This window comes from Megalopta genalis, chromosome 1 (genome assembly GCF_051020955.1).
Source record: "Megalopta genalis isolate 19385.01 chromosome 1, iyMegGena1_principal, whole genome shotgun sequence".
Classification (NCBI taxonomy): Eukaryota; Metazoa; Arthropoda; class Insecta; order Hymenoptera; family Halictidae; genus Megalopta; species Megalopta genalis.
The window spans coordinates 38332570-38358558 of NC_135013.1; the positions used below are offsets into that span (position 1 = coordinate 38332570).

The 25989-nt window shown below is 41.3% G+C and overlaps 1 protein-coding gene across 6 annotated transcripts in view; it reads left to right on the top strand.

Annotated features, from left to right (window-relative positions):
• Window positions 1-25989, top strand: part of Dscam3 (Down syndrome cell adhesion molecule 3) — a 346778-nt gene that overhangs the window by 81005 nt on the left and 239784 nt on the right. For all 6 annotated transcript variants that reach the window (XM_033467267.2, XM_033467265.2, XM_033467262.2 and 3 more), the window contains exon 2: window positions 15465-15527. The gene's annotated coding sequence lies outside the window, so the exon portion shown is untranslated. The remainder of the gene's footprint in view (window positions 1-15464; window positions 15528-25989) is intronic.

Consider the following 25989-nt stretch of genomic DNA (forward strand, 5'->3'; position numbering starts at 1 on the left):
TTGATCGGCCGCGGGAATTTCGGAAGGGTCCTATTACCAGCGGCGTGCACGTTTCTTTTTTATCGGATCGCCGGGCCTTTTGATAGAAACACACAGGTGGAGGATCCGGTCTTGTTTCACTTTATGCGAAAATCGAAGAGCCGGTTTCGCCCGGCGAGTGTGGCACGAACCAACGGCTCACGCCGGATCTAATATTCACTAAGAACGAAAGGAATAGCCTGCTCGATTCCGGAACGACTTTATTCGACACGCTCGGTCGCGATCTCTTGAAATATTGCGACTCCTTATTCGTTTATTGATGTCGCGGGGATGTGCTGCGACAAACTTTCGAACACGCGCGCCAAATTTTCGCGGCGCTGCACAGTGCGACGTTTTTATACGAGCGTCCCGGACTAAAATCGTAACTTCTAAGCTAATCAATTTTCGTCGGAAATGCCTTAATAATTTGTCAAAGAATTTTTTTCTTTTACTTTTGCCACGAACTTCATCTCAATTACGTTGACTTCGAAAATTCCAAAAATTATAACAATTTCCTATAGGGTTTTCATATTTATTTAATTTTCTGTAAGTGTTCTAATACTTTCGGAGGGGAATGCACGTATCACCGACAGTTCACTAACTTTCCTGATCAAAATTTCGGCTAATAATTATCGGCTGGGATGCGAATTTTATACATTTTTGGCGAAATTGGGTAAATGTAATTTGAAATAGTACGAAGATGAAAAGAATTTAAAAACGTTAATCTATCGAAAGGATCAAGGAAATAGTGAACTTGCTATTTAGTCTATTTCTTGCAATTGATGCACACCGTTTCTATTTTGCATAAAAATAGATCTACGAATTGCCATTAAAACAGGTCACTGCGAAGGTAACGGATTTTATTACACGATCGGATTTGGCTTCTCACGTGCCGGTAACGTTCGTACGATAGAACAAAGAAAAGCCCGATCGAAAAATATCCCCGAGAACGAATTTTCAGCTCGCGCCGAAACTCGATATCTCTTTATTAATTTAAGCTGTCTATCTATTTGATTTTGTATCGCGTAACGAAGTTCAACATTTTGTTTAACCGCGCAAGGCGGAATACCGGTTTAACGTAATTGATTTCGCGCAACAAAACGTTGTTTGTTCCTCCTTTATGAAACACCACCGCGAAACAAGAATCGCTGCGTGTAACAGGGCACGAGAGAGAGAGAAAAAAAAACAACACCGGCTATTGTTCGGCCGGGACGTGTTTTTGCGAAGGGTTTTACGGGCCGCGTTCACCTGTTAAAAATTTCACGGGAAATTGCCGGGGCGAGGGCGGCGGGATACGAAGCTAATGAAATTTTCACAGGGCCGAAATAAAAAACGCGGCAAGATATATTCCATCCGGTAATTTGTATTTGATTTTCGGGAGCATCGTTTCCGTCGGCGCCCGATAACAAAATCGATGCGGCCGCGTTTAATCGTTCGCGAATTCAACGGGAAACTGATCAATGATGACTGAAAGAGAAATATAATCTGTTTGGTCCTGTTTGTCGAAAACGGTAACCTGTTTGCACAGTTTGCCGAATAATGTCCTGTTAGTTCTGCTCGGCAAACCGTGAGCTCCGCGATTAGTTTCCGCGGCGCTTCAAATTATTCAAGGTATGCGTGTCGCGGTTGTTTCGACCGAAATCAAGCGTTAGAAAATAAAATCCCCGCCCACGCGGTGTCTGTGACCTGTGGCCGTGTGTTACGTCGAACGGCGTGCAACACCAGCACGGAAAACAGCAACGCTGTACCGTCAACATAATTAACGTTGTTCACGAAAGTACGTCAAATTTCACAGAATTCTTCCATTGTCACGCTTCGCACGTCACCGCCTCATTTTTATTCGAAATCGCAACCGCCCGTGTGTTTTGCAATAACTGAAAATCAATATGGCGTTCGTCAAAATTCCGGGCAGACAATGTTTACGAGCACAACGCAGTCGACACGCATTCTCCGATTAAAATTTCTACCATATACCAATTAATGCACGCGTCACTGATTTATTCCATTAATCCAGATTTGCTTGCGTGTTTTACCGAGTTATCTTGTTTATCATCGTCTGTTAACGTTCTTTATCTTCTTCTTGATGTGCTCTGATTTTGTCTTATTTATGTTCATTTATTAACCTATTTTAGGAATTCGTCTTATTTCCTATTGCTTCGCTTGTATCAGAACAATTCAAAAGGAATTCGTGCTATTTACAGCAAATTCTCCCTAATTGACGCTCAGATTGTACACAAAAGTGGTCAATTTGGGAAGGGGAGAAACGATTATTCGAGCCTTGCGCCTCGTTTTTATAATTACCGATTAAAAATAAAATTAATTATTAAAAATGAGCCGCAAGGCTCGAATAATCCTATATCCCCTCTTCCCAAATTATTCATTTTTGTGTAAAATTTGAGCATCAATTAGGGAGAATAGCACGTCAATTAGAGAGAATTTATTGTAATTTGAGTAATTGGACCGCAAAGTTGAAGCTCATTCGGTGATTATATTGTCAACAGTTTTAAGGAACTTAAGATTCGTAAGAATTTCTGAACATTATCTACCGGCGATGATTTCAACATTGTTGAAAACTTATATCTTAATGAATTGTTCAATGGGAGCGGCAATTTCAATCGCGTGCCAACAATTTTTTGCATTTATGATAAAAATGATTAGATAAAATCCGAAAACATAATCACACTAGAAACATTTAAGACATTTCAATCTTCTCCTGAACTTATGAATGGGATTAAACGAAAAAATACGTTTTTATTTAACTCTGTTTTCTTCTTTTTACATTGAGTTTGAAATATCATAAAAATCCGCAGTTTAGTCTCAGCGTCGATAACATAATCTAATAATTTCGTTCGAGGTTGTCGTAAAAACAAAGATTTTTACGACTTCTCTAAGCACGGTAGAGTAATTAAAAATAAAGGCGTCAGATGGAAGCAAACGTTATCGATCATTCTGCGCCTTCCAAGCAGACAAATGCACTTTTCGCTAGGACGAAACAAAAGAACAAAGGATAAACACCTGATTTCATCTGGGAAATATTTGGGCGGCTTTCGGCAAACAAGCGGCTAACAGTCGACTAGGACATTTTCCAGCAGAAAACGCGACCGGAAGCTGAATAAATATCTCGGGATCGAATAGACGATCGTAATTAGCCGCGTTAATTTCTGGAATTATGTTCGACCTGGTAATTACGGGCTTGGAACGATCGCGCGTTAATCGTCGCGTCGAAATTTACTCGGTCGACAATGAAACGCGTCGCTCGTAATCTCCGGAGAATTCCGACCGATACCGTTGCATTGTCGTTGCGTTCGCCGGCTGAAAGATTCGCCGGCGAAATGCAATCTGAATTCCGGCCACGTCCGGGAAAGGAGAAGGGAGATAGACGAGGCACCAGCAGGGACCGCGTGTGAAACTTTGAAATATTTCAACGGGAAAAGCGCAAGTGCTAAACAAGATCCGCAGAGATTCCCCCGGTGCATCAAAAAGTCGGATTCACTTTAAAAAATGCATTTCCTCTGTACCGGCGCCGTGACTTTCCTCCGTGCCGTCTCGCGTCGTCTCGTCGTCTCGTGTCCCAGCTACGAATTCACCGGCGTACGATCCGCGAAATGTTCTCCGTTTCATTCGATTGCATCGCGCGCGCAAAGATCAGCAAATTGGCTGTGCCGGCCCCTTTGTACCCGCCTCGGGTAAAATCCTACGGGAAACGTTCTTGCGGGGACCACTCTTGTTTGCTCGAATCTGCGACACTTTTTCCACCTCTTACTGAAGCACGTTGCTTGCGGAGACAAGTGCGCACGAATTTGATCGTCAATTCCAAATGATTCTTAATGTGCAGAAGATTGTTCGTTAGATTCTTTGCCTTTTGTTTATTATCTGCAATGTCTCGAAAGCTGTACCAGAAATCAGAGTCGAGCATTATTCGAATAAAATTTTATTTGAACATTTTGAATAATTTTTTCGAATGAAATTGTATTCAAATAACGATTTTAAAAAATTTCTTCGGATAAAATTCGAATAACGAGATTTGAATAAATTATCCGAATCAAATTTTATTCGAATAACTACTCGAATAAATTTTTCGAATAAAATTTTATTCGAATAATGACTTGATGAAGGATTCGAATAAATTCTTCGGATAAAATTTGATCCGAATAACGAGATTTGAATAAATTATCCGAATCAAATTTTATTCGAATAACTACTCGAATGAATTCTTCGAATAAAATTTTATTCGAATAATGACTCGATGAAGGATTCGAATAAATTCTTCGGATAAAATTTGATCTGAATAAATTATCCGAATCAAATTTTATTCGAATAACTACTCGAATGAACTCTTCGAATAAAATTTTATTCGAATAATGACTTGAATAAATTCTACGAATAAAATTATTCATTGTTCGTTGTTCGAATAAAATATGCCCAACTCTGCCAGAGATACAGGCTGCTCGTAAGTCGCAAAACGAACAACGAAATAAGTCGTTCCGTTGTTATCATTGTAAAATACAAATGCAAACGATACCCCACGGCGATAGAAATACGAAAGCATTGTTGCCGAAATGTTTACTCTTGGGCACGAGTTTCTTTATGACTTAGCTGAATCGGTGAGAGAAAGCACGAGTAATAATCCGTCGACACAGAGCCTCGTATAAAATCCAGCGAAAGAAACGAACGAGCACCGTGCACAAACAACAAAATTGTTCGCACTGTCGCTTTCGAAATTTGCAGTTTGCAATCTAAGAACGTGCTATGCCCGGTGCACGGAGACCCGCGAACTGATACGTTAGGGTACGTGACCTGTTTTGTAGCGCGAAAATTTCTGACATGTCCAGACGAAGCGTGGGGGGGGAGGGTAACACGTCGCGAAAGAATACCAGGAATCATTTCTTTGCCGAGGGAAGTTCGCGTCTACGATACAACTGGGACGGCGTTATTCTTCGGCGAAACTTTGCCGTATTTGAATTTCAAAACTTCCGGCGCGGGGGCGGGAAAAAGTTGCCCCGGAACGAGCTGCGTCGGATGGCTCGAATTGAAACACGGCCTGGACGCGGAGGCCGGGAATACTTTCCTGGGATTCCGGCGACTTCTGCCCGGGTCCCCGATACCTTCTCCACCCACGCCTCCGTCCCCTAACTTTCAATGAAATTTGTCTCATATTTCGCCGATGGACATGTTGCGCGAGGGAGTCGCGCGACACTCCGCCGATTCCTCGGCGTTCCTTTCAACGATGCGAAACTTCGCCGGGTGTTAATCTCGTGTTCGACGAAACGTCAGAGGTGTCGGGCAGTCCCCTAAATTTGTTCCGATTTTTGCGTTCACCGGTCCACACGGAGATCGACTTACGACTATTTTCATAAAACAACTAACGAAAAACAACTTTTATCAGAAAATAAAAATTTACTTACACGAAAAGTCAGCGTTGACTGTAAACGGGGGTCACAGGTTATGTCAAGGTTATTTCACATTGCACTAGCAACGCCTTCAACCCAACAACGATCATATAAAAAATGCTGGGATCATACTGACCCCCTTTTGCGGAGTAAGGGTTAACCCTTAGCACTCCGAACCATTCTGGAACTCTATCTGGAGCTCATTTTCACTAGTACTTGTGTCATGAGACTTATTCGTGTTTGAACGTTTTGCCATTGTTCTAATAAAAAATATGAATAAATACATAGGTTGAAAATTTCTAATTGTTATTACTAACTCACAAGATAATATTTACCAAACAATTTATTTACCAAGAGAAGAATCGCTTTTCCGATTTTCTCACTCGTTAGATCTATCTATACCGCTCGACGCTTCAAACCAGACTGAGTTCAGCTTTGAAAATCTTTTCCTCCAGATTTAGACTTGCTTATTTATGATTATAAATCTCACTATACAGTGCGTGCTATGTTCGCATACCGATTTTTCTTCTACAAACTTGCCTTATCACTCTTTTCAAGTGGCGCCTTTGAAGTGCTCGGATCGTCGTGAGCACGCCTCTCACGTTCTCGTAAAAACTCGCTGACATTTCTTGTATATATCTTAGTAATTTTACTATATTTTGATTCGATTTCTTGTGCCATTTCAAGAGAAAACTTCAGGGAAATAACTCAATTCCCCGTAATCACTAATAAACTTTAATGTCCCACGAGAGGGGACATCCGAGTGATATGCTAGAATTACGATGTCCCACGAGAGGGAACAGCGGAGTGCAAAGGGTTAACACATTTTGTGTAGGAGAAAACCAGTGAAGTTTGATAAATACTCACTGTTTAAAAAAACATTTAATATTTTCAAGTCTAACAACAAGATTTTGACAACAGGTGCATAAAGAGGACTTTTAGCATTTCAAAAGAGTTTCTTGCAAATATACAACAAAATTTATGGAAGTAAATTTTTAAAAAGGTATTAACCCTTTGCACTCGCGCGCGCGATGCTATTTGAACTGTAAATCTAAAATAACGTTTCTGATTTATAGTATTTTCATTTTATATGACGAAGTGCATTTTATGCATGCGAAATTGAGTCTTGCGACTTACACAACGGTTACACTTTTAACAATTTTTTAAAATTTAAGCTTTGTTAATGTAATAATTATCTTAGAACGATAATTGATAGTGATAGATAAGTGATATAACAAATTTCAGCGGTGCCTCAGAGTCACCATTCGAATACAAAAGATTAATGCCTGTCCCGCATATAATTTGTTAACAAAATACTGTCACATTTCCTCAAAGAAATGGCACGTACGCTTGCCGCCTCTCCAAACGCCGTTTCTCATAAGAACCGTATCGGTCGACGGAAACAGTAATCTTTCCAGTCAAATTATTCGGTGAAAATATTTTCTAGCCAAGACTAGTCCACTGTAGGAACGGAAAAGAATGGAAGGGGAAGCGATGCCCGGCGTTAAGAAGCATCGGCCAGTGCAACGCATCGCAAATGCAATATCCTCGAACTCGGTCCCGCGGGACGGAGATTACAATAGGGTGCGCACGCGCTCGCGATCGGCCGCACACAGCCAGGCCGGTCGCGAAGAGGATCTAGACAGTGAAAAAGTGCTTTATGGAATACGAGACTCGATAGGGAGAACTGCGCGACGCGTTCCCCGCGTTTTCAGGGCGCAAATAACGCGTGGAAACACGAGACTCTCGAATGTCACGGAACGTTTCCCATGCCGGCTTTATTATGCGAGAACGCGGCCGCTGCGACGCGCCGCGTCGCGCCGCGCCGCGCCGGACTGGGTTTGATGCGCGCGGCTGACATCGCCGACGAATAAAGAGAATTTCCATTCTTCCGCGCGCGGAACTCGATAGTAGACGCTGCTCGTCGCACGGCATCCTCGTTCTAGTCCTCGTCCTCGTCGAATTCTCCGACGTTGACGTCGGTTTCAGAACGCAAACCCCCGTCGATCCAACCCCTCCAGCTAAATTTCCCAATATCGCCGCAGTTTTTTCCCGCGCCGAGGGGTGGTTCTTCCTGCTCTGTTCCCGGCGAAGAAAGCCACAAAGCAACATTTCTCAACATTTTTTAAGCACTTAAAAGCAGATTTCGAAGATTCTTTTACTGATACAAAATTTCCCATCAAACTTTCTATTAATGTTAGGAGAAGGAGAGAAAAACGTTCTGGCGCTGGTTACTGTGTGATCCACAAAGATCAATTACTGGGCCTCAGTTACTGTGCTCCTCCCTAAATACTTCTTGCTAGCCTCAGTAACTGTGCACGATACACATTTAATATTTAACATCCTTTATTAAACTTTGTTTTTTATATTATTATTATTATTTGTTTTTTAATAAGTCATTGACAATAAGTTCACATTAGAGATGACTGCTTGAATAAAATTATATTTATATTTATATTCTCCAAAAATATGGCAGAGACGATTTGAGATTCGAGGTTATGTAGGTCTATCCTGTGGCGCTAGTTCTGGCGCTAGTTACTGTGTGATCCACGAAGATCAATTACTAGACCTCAGTTATTGTGCTTCTCGCTAAATACTTATTCCTAGCCTCAGTAACTGTGCACGATACAAATTTAATATTTAACATCCTTTATTAAACTTTGTTTTTTATATTATTACTATTTGTTTTTTAATAAGTCATTGACAATAAGTTCACATTAGAGATGACTGCTTGAATAAAATTATATTTATATTTATATTCTCCAAAAATATGGCAGAGATGATTTGAGATTTGAGGTTATGTAGGTCTATCCTGTGGCGCTAGTTCTGGCGCTAGTTACTGTGTGATCCACGAAGATTAATTAATAGACCTCAGTTATTGTGCTTCTCGCTAAATACTTATTCCTAGCCTTAATAACTGTGCACGATACAAATTTAATATTTAACATCCTTTATTAAACTTTGTTTTTTATATTATTACTATTTGTTTTTTAATAGGTCATTGACAATAAGTTCACATTAGAGATGACTGCTTGAATAAAATTATATTTACATTTATATTCTCCTAAAATATAGCAGAGACGATTTGAGATTCGAGGTTATGTAGTTCTATCTTGTGATAAGTGACACAGTAACTGACGCATCGAGCGAAAGATAGGTTCAGTTACTGTGCACAGTCAATTATCACGATTGAAGCTAAAAACAAAAATTCAAGTAAACAATCGTTATTTTGCTTTTCTGTAATCTTAATACGATTTACCAATATCGATCTTCATTCGTTCAGTAATTTCACAGTACCGCAAAGTTTTGAGGCAAAATCCAACTGCACAATTTGATGGAGCACGCCTTACCTCAGAAACTATAGAAGAAAATTAAAAAGTGAGCTTTCGATATACCGCTAACATCGTCGCCGCTACACAAATATTTATTAAAGTGTGCAACGAAAGGATCCAACGAATCGAAAGGAGCCGAACAATTTTATTTCCCTCGTTCAAACGTATTTCCGCGTGAAGAGTTACGAAAGACCAAAAACGCCGTAAACGCGGAAAATCCGCAGTCCATTGGCGACTGCGTAAAATGCTCGCGTATCGCGAGCAAGCGACAACGAGCCAAATTAAAATATTTTAATCGTCGCTGGCGCGGCGTCGATAAACGTCCAATTCGAGCGGACGTCGAGCGCGGATATCTTTCGTGACGGGTCCGAGAAGGACGCACATCGAAAATTGCCGGTATTATAAACAGTTAACGACAATTACTCGGTGGCACGTCCGGTGTTTTGCGCCGTGCATCTCTCTCGGTTTCTCTCGCTCTCTGGGTGTATCGCGGCCGTGTGCAAAATCTGTTATCCGGCTCCGCGGGCTGATAACAGACGGCCTGCGAGCCCGCGCGACGTCCGGCTATCCGGAGCCAAATTTATCGTCAATAATTGTCACCGCCTACTCATCTGTTTGCCGTTCACCCCGGTAATGCCGGGTCCGGGTTTCCGGCACGGTTTACTTAATAATTTGTAATCAGCGAATTACGTTCGCGAGCCGGCCTCGTTACGCCGCCGATCTTTGCCAGTTTGCGAACCGTTTCACCCAGCGTCGATTGTTCTTCCTGCGATGTTTTCACCTGGTCAGAGGATTGGATTCTGTGTCGCTGTTCGTATTGTGAACGAATTAGACTATCGGATAGAAACATAGTTTATTGTGGACAGGGTAAGTGTAGGTATTACTGCGGTTTCTCAGTGAAGATGAACTTCGACGGAGAAAATAAAACCTTTCACGCCAATGAATTGATAATTTGAGCTACATCTATTGTTCTTTAACTTGAATATTTACTTTTCTGAAAATATTGGATCTCTGAAATTTCATTAAAAAGCGTAATGTAAAGAAACCATGCATGTATTACTGCGCTTATGTATTTAATACTGCGAGTCAAATACCGCGGATGTTTCGATTACTGTGTACCAAGGTTGACATAACCCATTTTCTTTTAATACTAGATTTACGGAGCACAAGAAAACAGCTGTTCTATATTAGTCTATAAAAGTAACAATAAGACATTTATTCTGATTTTTAACAAGTGTTATTGTAACATTCGCCGCAAGTAACATATAAATTGAATAAATAATTCGTAAATGTATCTTTACGATATGAATAATCGTAAATTAAAAAGTTAGTTTCCGTAAATCTAGTGTTAAATAAAAATTAGGTATAGCTACTGTACGATCAAGCGTGCTCGCACCGGCTCATCGAGAACTGCAATGCATAGATTAAGGAACGCATTCGGTAAAGCACCGCAGTAATGTACACACATAATAAAAAACTGTGTGCCAAATACTGTGTTACTAAATAATATTTGAAACATAAATATGAAAACAGGTGATAGCAACAGGGTATATCGACTTTTTTTTATCAAACTAACGATTACTTTATCCAAAAATAACGCTAAAACGAATAGTTTATTATTATTTACCAAAATATAAATGCTTTTCGAATCAGTGTTACGAGTACTTCGTAAGACTCAACATTTTCACAAGCTTTCGAATATTAAAAGTCAATAAACGAGTCAAAACTGCGATTGCTGTTGCTTGTATGTAATAAATTATCAATATTAATGATATAAAAAAATGATCAGATCCATTTTCAGAAGTTTACACAATATACAGTGTTATAGATTTTATTACTTTCATAAAATACCGCAGTATTTGGGGCGTCCGCAGTAATACCCACACTAACCCCAGTTTACCAATTTTCTATTTTATTCGCATTATCAATGGATCAATAACACGCACCATATCGCACACTCCTCGCGTAACTTATTCACCTGTGAACACCGGTCGAGAATCTTCGCGGCTCGTCCTTTTACCATCTCGGAGTCTCTCGACGCTGTTCCTGTCGAACAGAAACATTCTCCCTGCCGCTCCGCTGGCTCCGTTGTCTTCCTTTTTTCCGCGTTCGCCCCACGACGCAAATTGCCGCGTTTCAAACGCGCCGGTTAATTAGATATTTTCTTTTCCTCGAGCGCGTTTGCCCGGTCCCGCGATGGCAAAGTTTTCCCGTCCGTGATATTTCCCTCTTTTTGGCACGGGTTTATTCCCTGCGGCCTCCTGCACGCGCCTCGCGACCGCTAACGATTTTAGCCCCTCCATTTCGCGACAATGGGAATTTTCAAAGCGGCCTCAAGCACCGCGTTTGTTCTTGACAATTCCCCAGGTGTATTACGGTCGCCGGTGACGTTCGACGTGTCCGGCCTCTGTCCGTCGCTTTCGGCATTACCGCACGCGAACCGTGCGGAAAACGCTCGTTCGTTTTCCCGCGCCGCTTAGGCTACGGGCCGCGGCCCGTTGCACACGGCTCGTCTTGCGAATTAGATCGGGTTACTTATTGGAGAAGAATAATTGCGGTTCTAGGCGCTTTACTGTAAAAGTAAATAATAAATTCTTTGGTCCTCCACCCAGCACCTTTTTGTTTTACAGCTTAGATCCACGAAATTGTTTCAGGTTGTAACTTCGTTATTAACGAATTTGCTGCGTCGAAATTGTCGATCGCGGTTTCAGAAAACGAGACACGGGGAAGCTGATCGAAGAGAAATTCTTAGACAAATATTAGACAATTAATCGGATCAATTTTCGGACGGAAACGATCGCTGTTTCCGCTGCTTAAACTCCCGTGCGCATTAGACCGGCATTGTTTGAACGTGTTCGCATTACGTACGACCGTAAAGCGTACAATTCGCTCTATTGAATCATGCAAATAATCCTTTCATCATTGTTCCCGTTCACTTGGTATTGCCGAAGCGAGGATGTACAGGATTTTGTTACATGCCGCACAAAGCGGGAGAAATAACAATTGCAAATCCAAGCCAATCGTCGTGTAACGCGAAAGAAATAATTCTTTGGCGACGCGAAACGTATAAAAAGTGAACAGGCGCATAAATCGTGATTCGATGCAATTTATGGACACTCAGACGTTCCGTCAATCGTAACGAAAACGGAGGGGAAGGATGCCGGAAGCGTGTCTCGAATACGCTTGTTACTTACGCATCGTATCGGCTAGCGAACCGGAGACTGAATCGGAAGATCAAACGGTCTGCTATATTATTCATACAATTATGTCGATAATGTAATGACGGAGCCAGCGTGCAGAGCATTTTACGTGTCTGCGAGTATCGTATACTTTAAAGGGGGAAAAGATCCATTCGTGCGCTTTACGTTTCCGTAATAATTATGCGGAAACATGGCTCCACGTGACGTACAACGAAGAAGCCAGCGATGGAAAGATAGACAATTATGATCGAAACCATCGACGATTTTTGTAACAACGTGTTGGAACTTCGACCAACCAGTGACAACTGGTGTTTACATTTCTGCGTCAATTTTGTCGTCGCATGTCGCACGACGTTAACCTTTTCACTGCTGCGGACGTATATTTACGATATGTCTATATATTATATCTATTATATATATTATATATATATAACAATATATATATATATATTTAATATTATATATAATTATAATATAATATTATATTGGGTTGGCGACTAAGTAATTGCCGATTTGTTCAATGAAATAAAAAATTTTTTTTTACTTGGAATGAAGTTTAATCTGTAATGTATTTTCCATTTTGTTCGATGACCTTTTGCCATCTCTCTGACAACTTGAAAATTCCACGCTCGTAGAAAGTCTGATCCTTTTCGGCCAAAAACTGAGTTAAGTGAGATTTTACAGCGTCATTATCATTAAAAGTTTTACCACGAAGGGAGTTGTCCAGGGATCGAAATAAGTGGTAATCCGATGACGCGAGATCAGGACTATATGGTGGGTGTAACATCAATTCCCAACCAATATCCATCAATTTTTGCCGAGTGGACAAAGACGTGCGCGGCCTAGCATTGTCCTGGTGGAAAATGATACCTTTACGATTGACCAATTCTGGTCGGTTTTCCTTGACCGCTGCATTCAATTTGTCCAGTTGCTAACATTCACGGATAATAAAAAATAACATAATAATAATAATACTAATAATTTTATAATATAACATTTACGGATATCATAAAAATGGGAGTGAGAAACATCTATAACTGAAATCGGCAATTACTTAGTTGCCAACCCAATATATAATAATCTATAATATATATCTATAATATATTATAGATTATAATACATTATAATAGATTACAATAGATATAGAGACATATAGTAAATATGCGCCTGCAGCAGTGAGAAGTTTAAGATTTGCAAGTAAGACATCTGTAGTCACGCGAATCGGCTCATAATTTCGTCGAATGGCGGGCATAACGCGGGGATGAACACTGTAATTCCTGTTTGAAAAGCAACGCGGAGCGGAATTTCGGAGTAGCCAAAATCGCGGGACTACGTCGATCTTTTTCCTAATTCCTCTCAGAAACCAAGAGAAATCCTCTCTCCTGGTCCAACGTTTGCCGGTCTATGGCCCCGTAACTTCCTAGTTTTCCCACCTCTCCGGCTCGTTCCATGTTTGAGAGCTTCTCCGTCGGCGAACCGTAGAACGGAAATCGTAAGCCGCTTACCGACTTAACGGACCCGACGAAAATTCTACCCGGCCGCCGCGGCTGCTGCTCTCCGAGCCCACCTCGGCCACGTCCCAATGCGTCCCCGGTTGCTCTAAACCGAAAAACAACGGGCCTGTCGCGGCCAGATAGGCGACGCGAATTTTTGTCGCGGTCGAAGACGCAATCGAGGAAATTATGGGAGGGCGAAGCCGGCGAAATTCTCGGCAGATTCTATGCAGGTAATAACGAGGATATTCGGGACGCGTCTCTCAAGAGGAATCTGGTCTTCGCTAATTTCTAAGTTCGCTATTAACTTCGCAGAATTATTGGGGAACGGTGATGCAGGGGAGAGCGTGAATTTATGTATTTATTAAATAAATATATTATTGCAATTTAACGGATATAATTATCGTCGTTCCGATAAATCAATTTAGTATACAATTTTTTTGTATTTATTTACTTTAGTATACAATTATTTTGTATTTATCTGCTTGATAGCAATTGATTAATTAGCATTTGCAGGTTACACGTAGTATAATATACAATAGTTTTGCATTACATTTTTACATTATTTTCTTAATCTAGGCTCTTTAAGTTACTATATAATTTCGCTGAACAATTTGGTTTCTTCCAAGTATGACATAACGTTTGCTGTTTATTTGTAATTGTCCAAACATTCTTCGATGGTATGAATCATTTTTATTTTTTTCCTGATATTGTTGTACACTAGGCATTCTATTAGGATATGCTTAACCGTAAGCTCGGTGTTACAGTTGTTTACTCGGTGTTACAAATTGGTTTGTCTATACAACTTTATATCACGGAAATTTGAATTTTATTTTTATTCTCAATTTTTACTCTCCGTCGTCCACATTCATGCAACGAGAAACAATGTTTCACGGGCGACGTTCGCGAATCGCGTTCGAATTCATCGAAATATAATTCCATGAAAATCTATGAACGATTGCGCAGTTGCGTGCTGAACAGAATTGTGCACCGGTATTATTTTTGTACAACGGGACGTAATATTTTGCGGATCATTTTGAAAATGGTCCAGAACTAATCGGACAAAATCCCATTAGAATTTGCAAGCGGCGATAGCGTGTCTTTGTCGAATTGGATAAACGTTTTCATGATATCTGGACGATGTAATCCATTTACACGAGCGCGGCGTTCCGATTCTTGTCCGATGTACATAATTAATTCCATTCCGCGGCTGCATTCTATTAAACGCAACACGCCCGGAATTATTATTCTAATTAATCTACGGCCCTCGATGCACACGTTATATCACCCGTACGACTGTTGCTCTATTAAGCGGAACCGCCTCCAGCACCTTGACCGGGTCGAATTTAAATTTTAAATGGCGCCGCCGGGTCCCGTCGACCTCCGCAAGACGGAGGCTTTCCCGTCGATACCGGGAGCCGTGTCGGCCCGTAAATTTTTCGGCGATGGCCAATTCCAAAGCAAATCGACCCTTTTCCGAGCCATAAAATCATTCTCCCTTTTATTAGTTTGAAATATTGCGGCCCGGATAGCGTATGAAATCATCGTTCGGCAAGCCTCGAATTTCTTTCGGAAATACGGAGACAATTTAGCTCGTCGGCGTTTCACGAGAAAATACCGTTTGTTAATAAACTAATTGATTCTATCGGTGTTCTGTACGGTTTATATTAATAAACCAATTAATTCTAAGCTTAACCCTTTGCACTCGAGTGGTGACTCTGAGGCACCACTAAAATTGTTAATTCACGTTCCAAGATAATTTTCATATTAACGAAGTTTAAATTTCAGAAATCGTTAAAAGCGTAACTGTTATCGCAAGTCATCGCGAGACTCAATTTCACGTGCATAAAATGCACTTTGTTACATGAAATGGAAATACCATAAGTCAGAAAAATTATTTTACATTTACGGTTCAAATGGCTTCGAGTGCAAAGGGTTAATATTCGCAATCGATGTTTCTATTTAATTTTCGAATTTTGATAACCGATTTCCGTAACGAAATAAATAAACTGCTGTTGCCGTTTCTTTCAGCGTGGGAGCTGCAGTTCGGAGGTCCACCTGGAGGTCAGATTTGAATGGTCCAAGTATTCTGACGTGAGTATCACCTCATCATTTATGCGAACGTATTTCGAAAAATATCCAAAAAATCCAAGAGAAACATTCTTCAACGAGCCCATCGGTCTTGTCGAACTGAAAACATGAACCGAACTTCGTTAATTATCGCTCTAAAAATCTTTCTTTCGCCGCGTCTACATCACCGAACGGGATTTCCCTCGTTAAAACCAAATAATAATTAAATTGTCTCCGCCGTTGCAGCGACGTTCCGTACAACGACGTGCCCCGAAGTGTCCCGTTTAACAGTTCAGCGTTTTCGGACACCGTTTTAATGATTTTGTATGGACGCGTCGCGTCGCGTTGGAGCAACGAAGGTACGAGCGTAATCGACGCGGCCCACTCGTCCTCGGGAAATTGGAATGTTCGAAATTATGTCCGCGTCGATTTTCGAAGATTTGGTGGGGCCGCGACGTCGGCTAACGAATGTATGTAATGGCCGGGCCGGAAATTAGTTGCGTGTTTAAGGTTAATTCGTTACCGATGCCGAGCGACGCTCATGACGCCGACGAACGCTTTTAACTTATTACCAGTCGCCGATTCATCAATTAAACCCCGGACCCCATTAAATTACGACGAAGTCGTGGGTGGAACGCGAGCTCGACACTCAGCTGCCCCACAAAACGATGACGCTGACTTTACCGCTACGATTTTTATTCTGTTAAAAGGATCTCGTCATTAATACACTTCAGCCATAATCGTTATGCTATGCAGCCGATAGAAGTACTACAAATACAGTAATTTCTCCCTAATTCGCGCTCAGATTGCGCACAAAAATTGACAATTTGGGAACAGGGGATACGATTATTCAGGCCTATTTTTATAGTTGTTGACAATCGGTAACCATAAAAACGAGCCTAATCGTATCTCCTCTTCTCAAATTAACCATTTTTGTGCGCGATCTGAGCGCGAATTAGAGAGATATTACTGTATTCGTAGTACTTCTATCGGCTACGTAGCATAACGATTATGGCTGAAGTGTATTAATGATACTAATTAATGTACTACATCCTCGGTAACATGATGTAACAATTCTTTTCGCGATTGTTATCGAATTTGATGCGCCGAGAACTACCTGTCTGAAATATTGTAAAAATATGCAACTTTGCAATGTAATGCAAAACGATCTCAAGAGAGATTGAAATTGCTGTAAATGAAATAGAAAATTACGCAGTCATTGAGGAGTTTATTAACAAATTTTCCTCGTAACGACAACTACAGATAAAATTGATTTGCAAATTATAATTGTTAGAAGCAAACTTAAAAATTACCAACGACCTTTTCTAGCTACGTTTGACATTTTACTGGTTATTTTCAATACTGTATGGAGAACATTTGAAATGAAAGCTGAATTGAAAGTACAAACGTCAACGCTTGCTGCATCTGACACTATACGTAAACGTTCTACGGATGCTCAGTGGTAGAAGATCGCCAATGGTCAGACAGACGTGAAAACTAAACGGAATACATCCCTGTATCGGTCAAATATTTTCTAAAAATTCTAAAATAACAACGCTACAAACTCGATTAACCAATATTTATTCTGCTCGTCTACAGTTCAAACTAGCAGCCATTGTCTTATGCTTTTCTCCCGACTGCACCCGCCAGTGTAGAGCAAACAGAAATAGAAGAATCGCATAGCATTTGTTATTTACTTTGAACGTTTACCGAACGCACGTATCTTCGTTTGCTTTAAAGGCCACACACGGCTATCGGAAAAATAGTATTTTACCTGAAGCTAAAAGAAGTCGCCCTGTTTACAGACTTTTTTACGATTCTTGGTACTATTAATCGCGTAGCACAGTGGGTTGACCGTGCGATCGATACTCGATTTCAACGAACCCTGAGATAAACGAGTGGATTAGAATCATAGTAGCGTGTGTAAGTCATGTTATCCTCGTTGCGAGAAACAAGGAGTGTCATTGTTACCTGTAACATGTACCGCCTAGGCGAATTTAAATAAATACGAACAAAATTATGAAATTTGTGTCGATCCGATTAAAAATATATTCAACCTACAAAATTACTGTTTTTTAATTAATTTGAAATGAAACATTATTTTGTTCATTATACCTTCATATAATCGATCGAAATAACTCTTAATAAAAATGAACTCTTAATTAAATGAATTGAATTGAATGAACTCTTAATAAAACTGTATCGAATTCTAATGGATTCTAAATTTAATCTATACAAATTTATTGTTTATTCTTTACGCATTATGTATTGTATTTTTATTATGATCTTTCGTTATAGTCTAAATGAAGAAGTTAAAAAACGAGAGTTTTTCATTTTTGTTCGTTATTCCAAATAACAGAAAAATCAAGAAAAATCATTTCAGCCGTTGTAGTCTCAGTCTCGGTCGTCAGTTTCAGTCGTAGTCGCTCTGCGATCGAGAAGTAAATTCGAGTGATTTTAAGACCAGTTGTAAAAAAAAGATATCGCGTTTGAAAAGTTGTACGAACAGGTTTCGCGGACCGGTGTAAGCGAAAATGTTCGAAAACGTCACTTGCGCCGCTGCGATTCTAACCCACTGAAATATCGAACAACCCGAATCAAGGAAAGTTTATTAGCTTCGGGTGGGTCGAGGTGGGGTGTTAATAACGACGGCACGCCGGAAGTTCGTTATCGAAAACACGGGTAGCGGTCTGCCATTGACCGGATGGCATTAAAATCGATGCCGATACACGAGCACGGCCTTCGATAACGACGAACGGATGCCGTCCACGATCCTCGGCGTGCTCCGTTCGACGTCGAGTCGCAACAGAGTAATGACACGACAGTTTCTGATGCGTTTGTGCTCGACCTAGCGTGTATTTGCCCATTGGACATCCATACAGGGCGCGGATACACGGCCGCCGGGCCCCTTTCACACGGACAACGTTTACGAGCGTGTGTGCACGGCGACGCCCACATGGCCGGCCGTGCAGCCACGCGCACGGTTCTGCCGGACGTTTCTAAAGTCAGCCACGATTGTCAGTCACGGCGAGTGGAACCGTGTAATTTACCGTTTCGGCCGAGGATAAGTGATTCCGTCGACGAGAATTTATGGCCCGGCCGGGGATTTTACGCATTCATGGCGCACGCGACCCTGGCCGGAATAAGAATGCTACGAAATCTACGAAATGTATCCCGGTTTATTAAGCCGACGCGTTTTCCGAACGAATTAATAGCCATTCCGTTAAATTGGCCAGGTTCTTTCGGGCTTTTATTTATTCATACGTTTTTTGAGTCCCGCCGATGGCTGCGGTCACGAACGATTTTACATTTTTTCCCCGCGCGCAGCACGCCGAGTTGCTGATTAAACCCTCTAACCGCGACCGAGTTTTCGATTTTTTCGGCACGAAATTGCGGTCCGGTTCTATTTACTATGCAGACGCGTTCAAATTAAAAATGAAAAATCTTTTCAATTCGGTTTTCGTTCGCTACATTTAGAACGCGAATTCCGCGTCGTAGGTTCGATCCAAAATGTATTGCATAAAAAGAGGTGACGAAACAATTCGGTTAAAAATTCATAGCAACAATCATTCGTAATCTTCTTGAACTGTATATTCGAAACGGTATTAAATATCTCTGTTTTTTTTCTGAAACGTGACACTGTATACAAAAAGAACCGTTCCAATATTTTGATTTTTGCTATCAAAAAATATTTTCTGCCTACGTGCATGTTTGCCGGCTGTGTCGCCAATAAAAACGAATAAAAAACGAATTTTATGCATTTACGAGAAAATCGGATGGATGCAACGGCGAAAATGTTCGAAGAATTTAAGATTGTTACATCACTTCGGCTTCATTAAATTTAACCCGAGAAAGATAACCTACGACGCAGAGGCGCCTGCGAAGACTGTTGATTTTTGTTAATTTTTCATAGAGGTCTAGTGATTTAAGTTTAAAATTACTTAAAATATAAAAAAATATAATATAAATGCATTTTATTTTTACAATAATGCCAAACCTTTAAAATGACTAGATTAACTTAAATAAATATCCATTGTTAGTATAAAATTGACGCCTTAGAAAAGCATGCGCCTCTGAAGCGTATGGTTATCTTTTACGTACGTTGTCATATGGTTATCTTTCTAGGGTTAATTTAAAGAGCTATTACAACCCCCGCGTGATCCGTTCTTTCGGAAACCCAGCGGCCATATCATATTACGAGCTTGTATTTCGCCGCACGAGGGTGCAGGTGTGTTTTACGTCGCATTTTGTGCTGCTTTCACGCGCCCAGAGCGCTGCGAAGCGTCGCGTCGCCGCGGAGACCGGGCCGGCTTCATGGAGCGACGGGATATTAATTTCGAATTTGTCTTCGAATTTTTGCATAATTATTCCGGCGACGTCGAGAGTGCAGCGGGCCACACGGGACCGATAACGACGAGGCGCGCGTCGTGTCGAGCGGGACCGAGGTCGAAAGCCCGGTTAAAGGACAACGAGACAAGGGTCCAGCTTGCTCGACATTGTTAGGACAACCTTTGATCTACGCGAGCCATCCACCTGTCGCTGCGTGCGCCTCTCGGCACGCGTAATTAGCGGGGAAACAGCCGCCTCGCGATTCCGACCAAGAAAAATTCGCCAGCGAACCGGATCCCTTTGTCGCCGCGCGGAAATTACCGGTCGATGCCCGTCACGCTGCTCGCGATCATGCTCGATCGATCGAGCAGCCGTCGCCGGCGTTGTCGTAATTTTCGACAAGCCGAGCAGATGAACGGAGCACCAGGCGAAAAGTGATCAATCAACGAATGCAACGTTCATTGGTTTTATTTTATCTTATTCATTTAGTCGTGTGTAAGGGTAGAAGACACCCTTTGTTACGGAAGAAGAAATATAAAGGAAGAGATTTTACATAAATGTCGCACGAGTGCAACAAAATAGATCGAATATATATGTACTCTAAATAGACTGCAGATCTTTATGCAAGTTTCTTATTTTCTCGTGGTGAATTTTCAATTTTCAGTGTGCCCAATTTCTACAGTGCTGAATTTTCAGTCTCCAATTTTCGCAGCATCTAATTTTCACAGCCCCAATTTTCATAGGCTACATTTTTTACCGGCCTGAAATTGTATAGACCCCCGCTATCTCTCAGCTCCAATTTTCACAGTTCTCAATTTTCACAGCTCGAATTTTCTCAGCCCTCCATTCTCATATTTAGTCCCGAATTTTCACAGTCTTGGAATTGCGTAGACCCCCATTTTCATAACTATAAATTCTCATAGTCCCTAATTTTCGCAGCCCCCCATTTTGGTATTTAATCCCAATTTTCACAGTCCTGAAATTTTACACAACCCAATTTTCACATGGTCCCGAATTTTCGCAGCCCCGATTTTCACAGTCCCGAACTCTCCCCCCTCCCACCCCTAATTATCACAATTTCTTGGCTGTCCCGCCGCGCTTCAACGTTTCCACTCTTCATTCCCAAAATTTAAATAAGTACGACATCTCGCGAAGCTCCATTTATTTAAATTCTTGAACCTAATGGATAAGAAAGTTTCTATTCATGGCTCGAGAATATCTGTTGCACGGCGGAGCCGCGAGAGCACGGCGGAATAAAAGTTCAGCCGAGAAGACATTATCGTGCACATCCTTCAGCAGATGCGCATTAATTTAACGTATTATACGCCGGCACGTCGGTATAAAGCTGAATTTCCTCTCCGCGAGACACGTCGGCCACGGATGAAGAATGTATCACGGAATTCGGCCGGGAAGAAGTTTCGGAACAGAAGCGAGACTTAAGCGCGTTAACGAAAAACGGTCGGCCAAGAATTCCGGGAAGAATGTGCGACACGTGCATTGGGAGAGGTTAAAAGTGACTTTAAATATTTTTACGGGTTATGTAACAGTCCCATAGTGTCGTAAAGACGGAGTTTCAATTTAAAAATTGACATCGAGCCTGGGACGTTTTAACCCGCTGCTTCCGGCGCTTTATGGCGCACGGTCGATCGTCGTGCAACCTAAAAACTGGGCACGCTGCGTGTCTACTTTATATTTACGAGCTTCCTTACTGCGTTCGTAAATGGTAGCAATGGAGAGCGTTCCAAGATGGTCCAATATCGTATTTGATCGATGCATAGGAACTTCTGGATTCTTTAATTATCGCGTTATGAGATTTTTCGATTATCCAAGCTTGATATTTTCGAACATTCAAGCTTTCGAGATGTTCGAGCTTTACACTTTCAAATAGTCAAATTTTCAAGCTTTCCATGACTCAAAATTTCAAATGTTCGAATTGTCAAGCTTTCAAGCTTATCGCGATTCGAACTTTCGAATTTTCAAGTTTTTCAAGATTCAAACTTTCAAGCTTTTCAAGATTCAAAATTCCAAACATTCAAATTTTCAAGCTTTTCATGATTCAAACTTTCAAATATTCAATTTTTCAAGCTTCCTAAGAGTTTCAAGCTTTCAAGCTTGTCAAGCTTCAAACTTTCAAATATTCAAATTTTCAAGCTTTTCAAGAATCAAACTTTCAAATATTCTAATTATCAAGCTTTCAAGATTCTTACGCTTCTGACTTTCAAATTTTCAAGCTTTTCAAGATTCAAACTTTCAAGTATTCAATGTTTCAAGCTTTCCAATCTTCAAATTTTCAACTTTTCCAAGTTTCAAACTTTTAAATATTCAGATTTTCAACCTTTCCAAGATTCAAAATTTAAAACTTTCCATTTTTTAAGCTTTCCAAGTTTCAAACTTTCAAGCTTGTCAAGCTTCAAACTTTCAAATATTCAAATTTTTAAGGTTTCCAAGATTTAAAATTTTCAAGCGATCAAGCTTTTCATGCTTCAAACTTTCAAATTTCCTAGCTTTTCAATCTTCAAATTTTGAAGCTCTCCAGGTTTCAAACTTTCAAGCTTGTCAAGATTCGAACTTCCAAATATTCAAATTCTCAAACCCTAAAATTCTCGGATTTGCAAATTTTTCCTTCCTTGTCATCGATCCTTCGAATCCCTAAACGTTCACCACTGCAATATCCCATCCCTCCACATCCTTCTGGCTGCCGAGGTTCGGCACTCCAAACGACGGTATTTTGGAGCTCTCAACAGGTCTCGAAGCAGTCATATTTTCCACTTGCCACGCGCTCAAAGTTCCATAGCCGATTCATCCCCATGAACCCTTTAGCTCGTCTAGATCTCCCGGGCCCAGCTCAACCCTATCCTGTTCATCTCCTCGGCCCCGAAACACCCCAATCTTCTTCCCCATAGCCTGCCCACTTCCCCAAGATCCAGCGGAGCCGGAGAATGATTCGACAAGCGAATCCCTGATTTTCTCTACGGCGAATCTTCAGAATCGGTAGCGGCGCGAACAAGAAAAGATACGGTGAAGAAAGAGTGAGGGGGGGAGCAGGAAGCGCGCAATCGAGGATCCACGCGGATCCTCCCTCGAATTCTTCCATCGGCCGTGTTTGCCGTGGCGCGGGGGCGTAGGACGACCGTGGAGAGGTATTTGCCCTGATGAAAGGCCCTTTCAGCCTGAGACAAAAGCGCCGCCGGGCTTGCCGGTGCGATCGATCCGCGCCTATGAAGGGACAGATGGAACCTGCGAGCGGACTAATTCGAGGAGCCGTTCTCGAATCGGCGCGGCGCGTCGCGGCGCCGATGCATCGCGCTGCAACGAGATCCAGGGCTCCGAAGGATCGGCCACATTCGAGGCGAGTCGACCGGAAGATGAGCGGATCGAAGGATCCAGGGGCCTCGGATCCGTTGCTCCTTCCACCAGCGTTCTCGTTCGGCTTCCGCGTCCCATTCGACGTGTTCTATTAGGCGCGCTTCTTTTTAACTTCCGTGCGCGTTCCTCTGAATATACCGCCTGATCGGCCACGCACTATCGCGCCAACAATTGTTCAATTTCTGCGGATCGATTAATGGACTCCTTTCGATTGCGGGACCCCCCGGGCATCCAACTTTCGAGAGGACGATGCCGTACATTTATTGACGATCGAATCTTTCGTTCCATGATTTTCTATGACTTAACCCTTTGCACTCGAGTGGTGACTCTTAGGCACCACTGAAATTTGTTACATCACGTTTTAAGATAATTTTTATATCGACAAAGTTTAGATTTACAAAATTGTTAAGAGTGTAATTTTTCTGTGACTGCCAAGAGTCAATCTCATACGCATAAAATGCATTTTGCCATATAAAATGAAAACACTATAAGTTAGAAAACTAATTTTATATTTACAGTTAAAATAGCTTCGAGTTAAACCGTGAAAGGTTTAACTCTGACAAGTTAAGGCGAATTCTGACATAGCTTAGCATTAATAAATGCTTCGAATAAAACAAAGACACGCGTGAAACTGTTATTAACTTGATTTTCATTAACTTTTCACGTCAGAAAACGACTCCGGAAAATAATATCTATATTAGCGTGTACTTTGAGCTCGACCAATTTCAATCTCAAATCTCCACAGTTTGTGAGATCCAGGCGACATCTTCCTCCAGCATTTTTTTTTAACAAGTTATTTACAGCGTCGATGCCACATATTCAAGTAAATACTTTTGGAAGGAGCGTTTTAATTGATTTTATTTTATTTATTATCGAACAGAAGACCTGTAACAAAAATACAACCGAGTATTCTTCTGATCATTCATAAAATTATTTGTCAATTTCCTTCAAGATATTTTTAAGTTACGCTTTCAATACAATATACTTTTTCTGTACACCTTGATTAAACATGAGAAAATTTTATTTCAATAAAAGCACCGAATCAGTCAAATGATATTTTCGCTGTACCAGTGTCAAGAGATCCTCGTTGCAACAGTTTCAGTATAGAAACGCTCGCCGGTGTATCTGTGAAGTTAACGCGACGCTGAAAATGAAATTCTTTGACGCGCTTTCTTCGGGAGCAGCAGGTGTAAAAGAGGATTTACGAGGGGCTGCCTACGTTTTCGGGTTGAACGCATAAAATCCGACGGCTGTTCATAATTCGGCGCGACAACGCGATGCATTTTTGCTGTTAAAATCATCGTTCCGGCACGGGCGTCGTTAAAATACGAGCGCGTCCGACGGTCGTTCTAATAGAAACCGTGTTCGATTAAATATTGCTGGCTCGGAGCAGCGCGAAATAATGCGGCGAGAGCGTCGCGCAGTGTCCACCGCGACAATTTATTAGTGTTTCCCTCGTTATGCATTCAGAACGTTCGCGGGGTCGGAGACGCGACGGTGCTTAGAGGAATCTCTTTTTTTCCCCCGGGCCGCGCCATTAAAATTCCCGGCGCGATGAAAATATTTCTTAAGCGCGGTTCGGCGCGCTACTTCTTCTATTAAACTGAATTCTTTGAACGCGTCCCCTGCGGCTGCTCGGGACACGACGAAACTTCCCCATTCGCCTTTCTTTATTTCCCGGCAGAACTCGAATCTGGTTAACAGCCGGCGAGATGGCAGGTTGACAATGGAATCGACGATGGATCGGAATCTCGTTGCTTTCGCGGGGACGCGCGCCGTAATGTTGTTCTTCGATAGCTTAACACATTAAAGGCGGGGAATCTTGACGAAAGTATGCTAGGTAACGCGGCGACCGCCCCGCCTCGTTTTTCGTCCTAGAGCGGGCGATATTTTGTGTAATCATAAAAAAATTTAGACTTAAAAAAGTTTATTTAAACTCTTAAGACTAAAAGAAATATTAAAGAAGAACTAAACAATAATTACAAAAAATGTTTTGAAGTACATATTTATGAGAAGTCGAGATAAATCGTAGTACTACGACTCCCGCCTTTAATGTGTTAACACCAAATTTGCCGAGGTTTTCCGAAAATCAGGGGATGGAAATTTACAATCTCCGACGATTCCATTGTGTATGATATTGAAACAGTTTATGTACTTCTTTCGTGACAATCATAGGCAGCGTTTTATGATAACTAGACTGCGGATTTTATGTATTTATGATAAAAACGAGTAGATTCTCCCTAACTGACGCCCAGCTTGTACACAAAAATGAACAATTTGGAAAGAGGTGATACGATTATCCGAGCCTTGCGGCTCGTTTTTATGGTTGCTGACAATCGATAACTATAAAAACGAGCCGCGAGGCTCGGATAATCGTATCTCCTCTTCCCAAATTGTTCATTTTTGTGTATAAGCTGCGCGTTAATTAGGGAGAATTTGCTACATGTTTATACTCTAATTAACTAATCCCAATTTCCATGACGGCTTTGTTTGCAGAATTGCGAATTTACGAGAGGAAACCGCCACATTTTACTTTGTACACTGATTCCAGCAGCAACAATTCGAAACATAGTAGTTCTCTAACTCTACAAAAATTATCTAATTTTTGTATGACTTGACTGAGGGACTCCTGGTACATCTCTCAAACTTGATACATATCACTCAGGATTTCAATTTCGCTCAATTAGGGAGTATTTATTATACTGGACAAATCAAAGTAATTGAAGAGTACCGATGTACTACTGTTAACTCGTTAAAATTATTAGGGGAAAAATTGAATGTGTATCTGGCA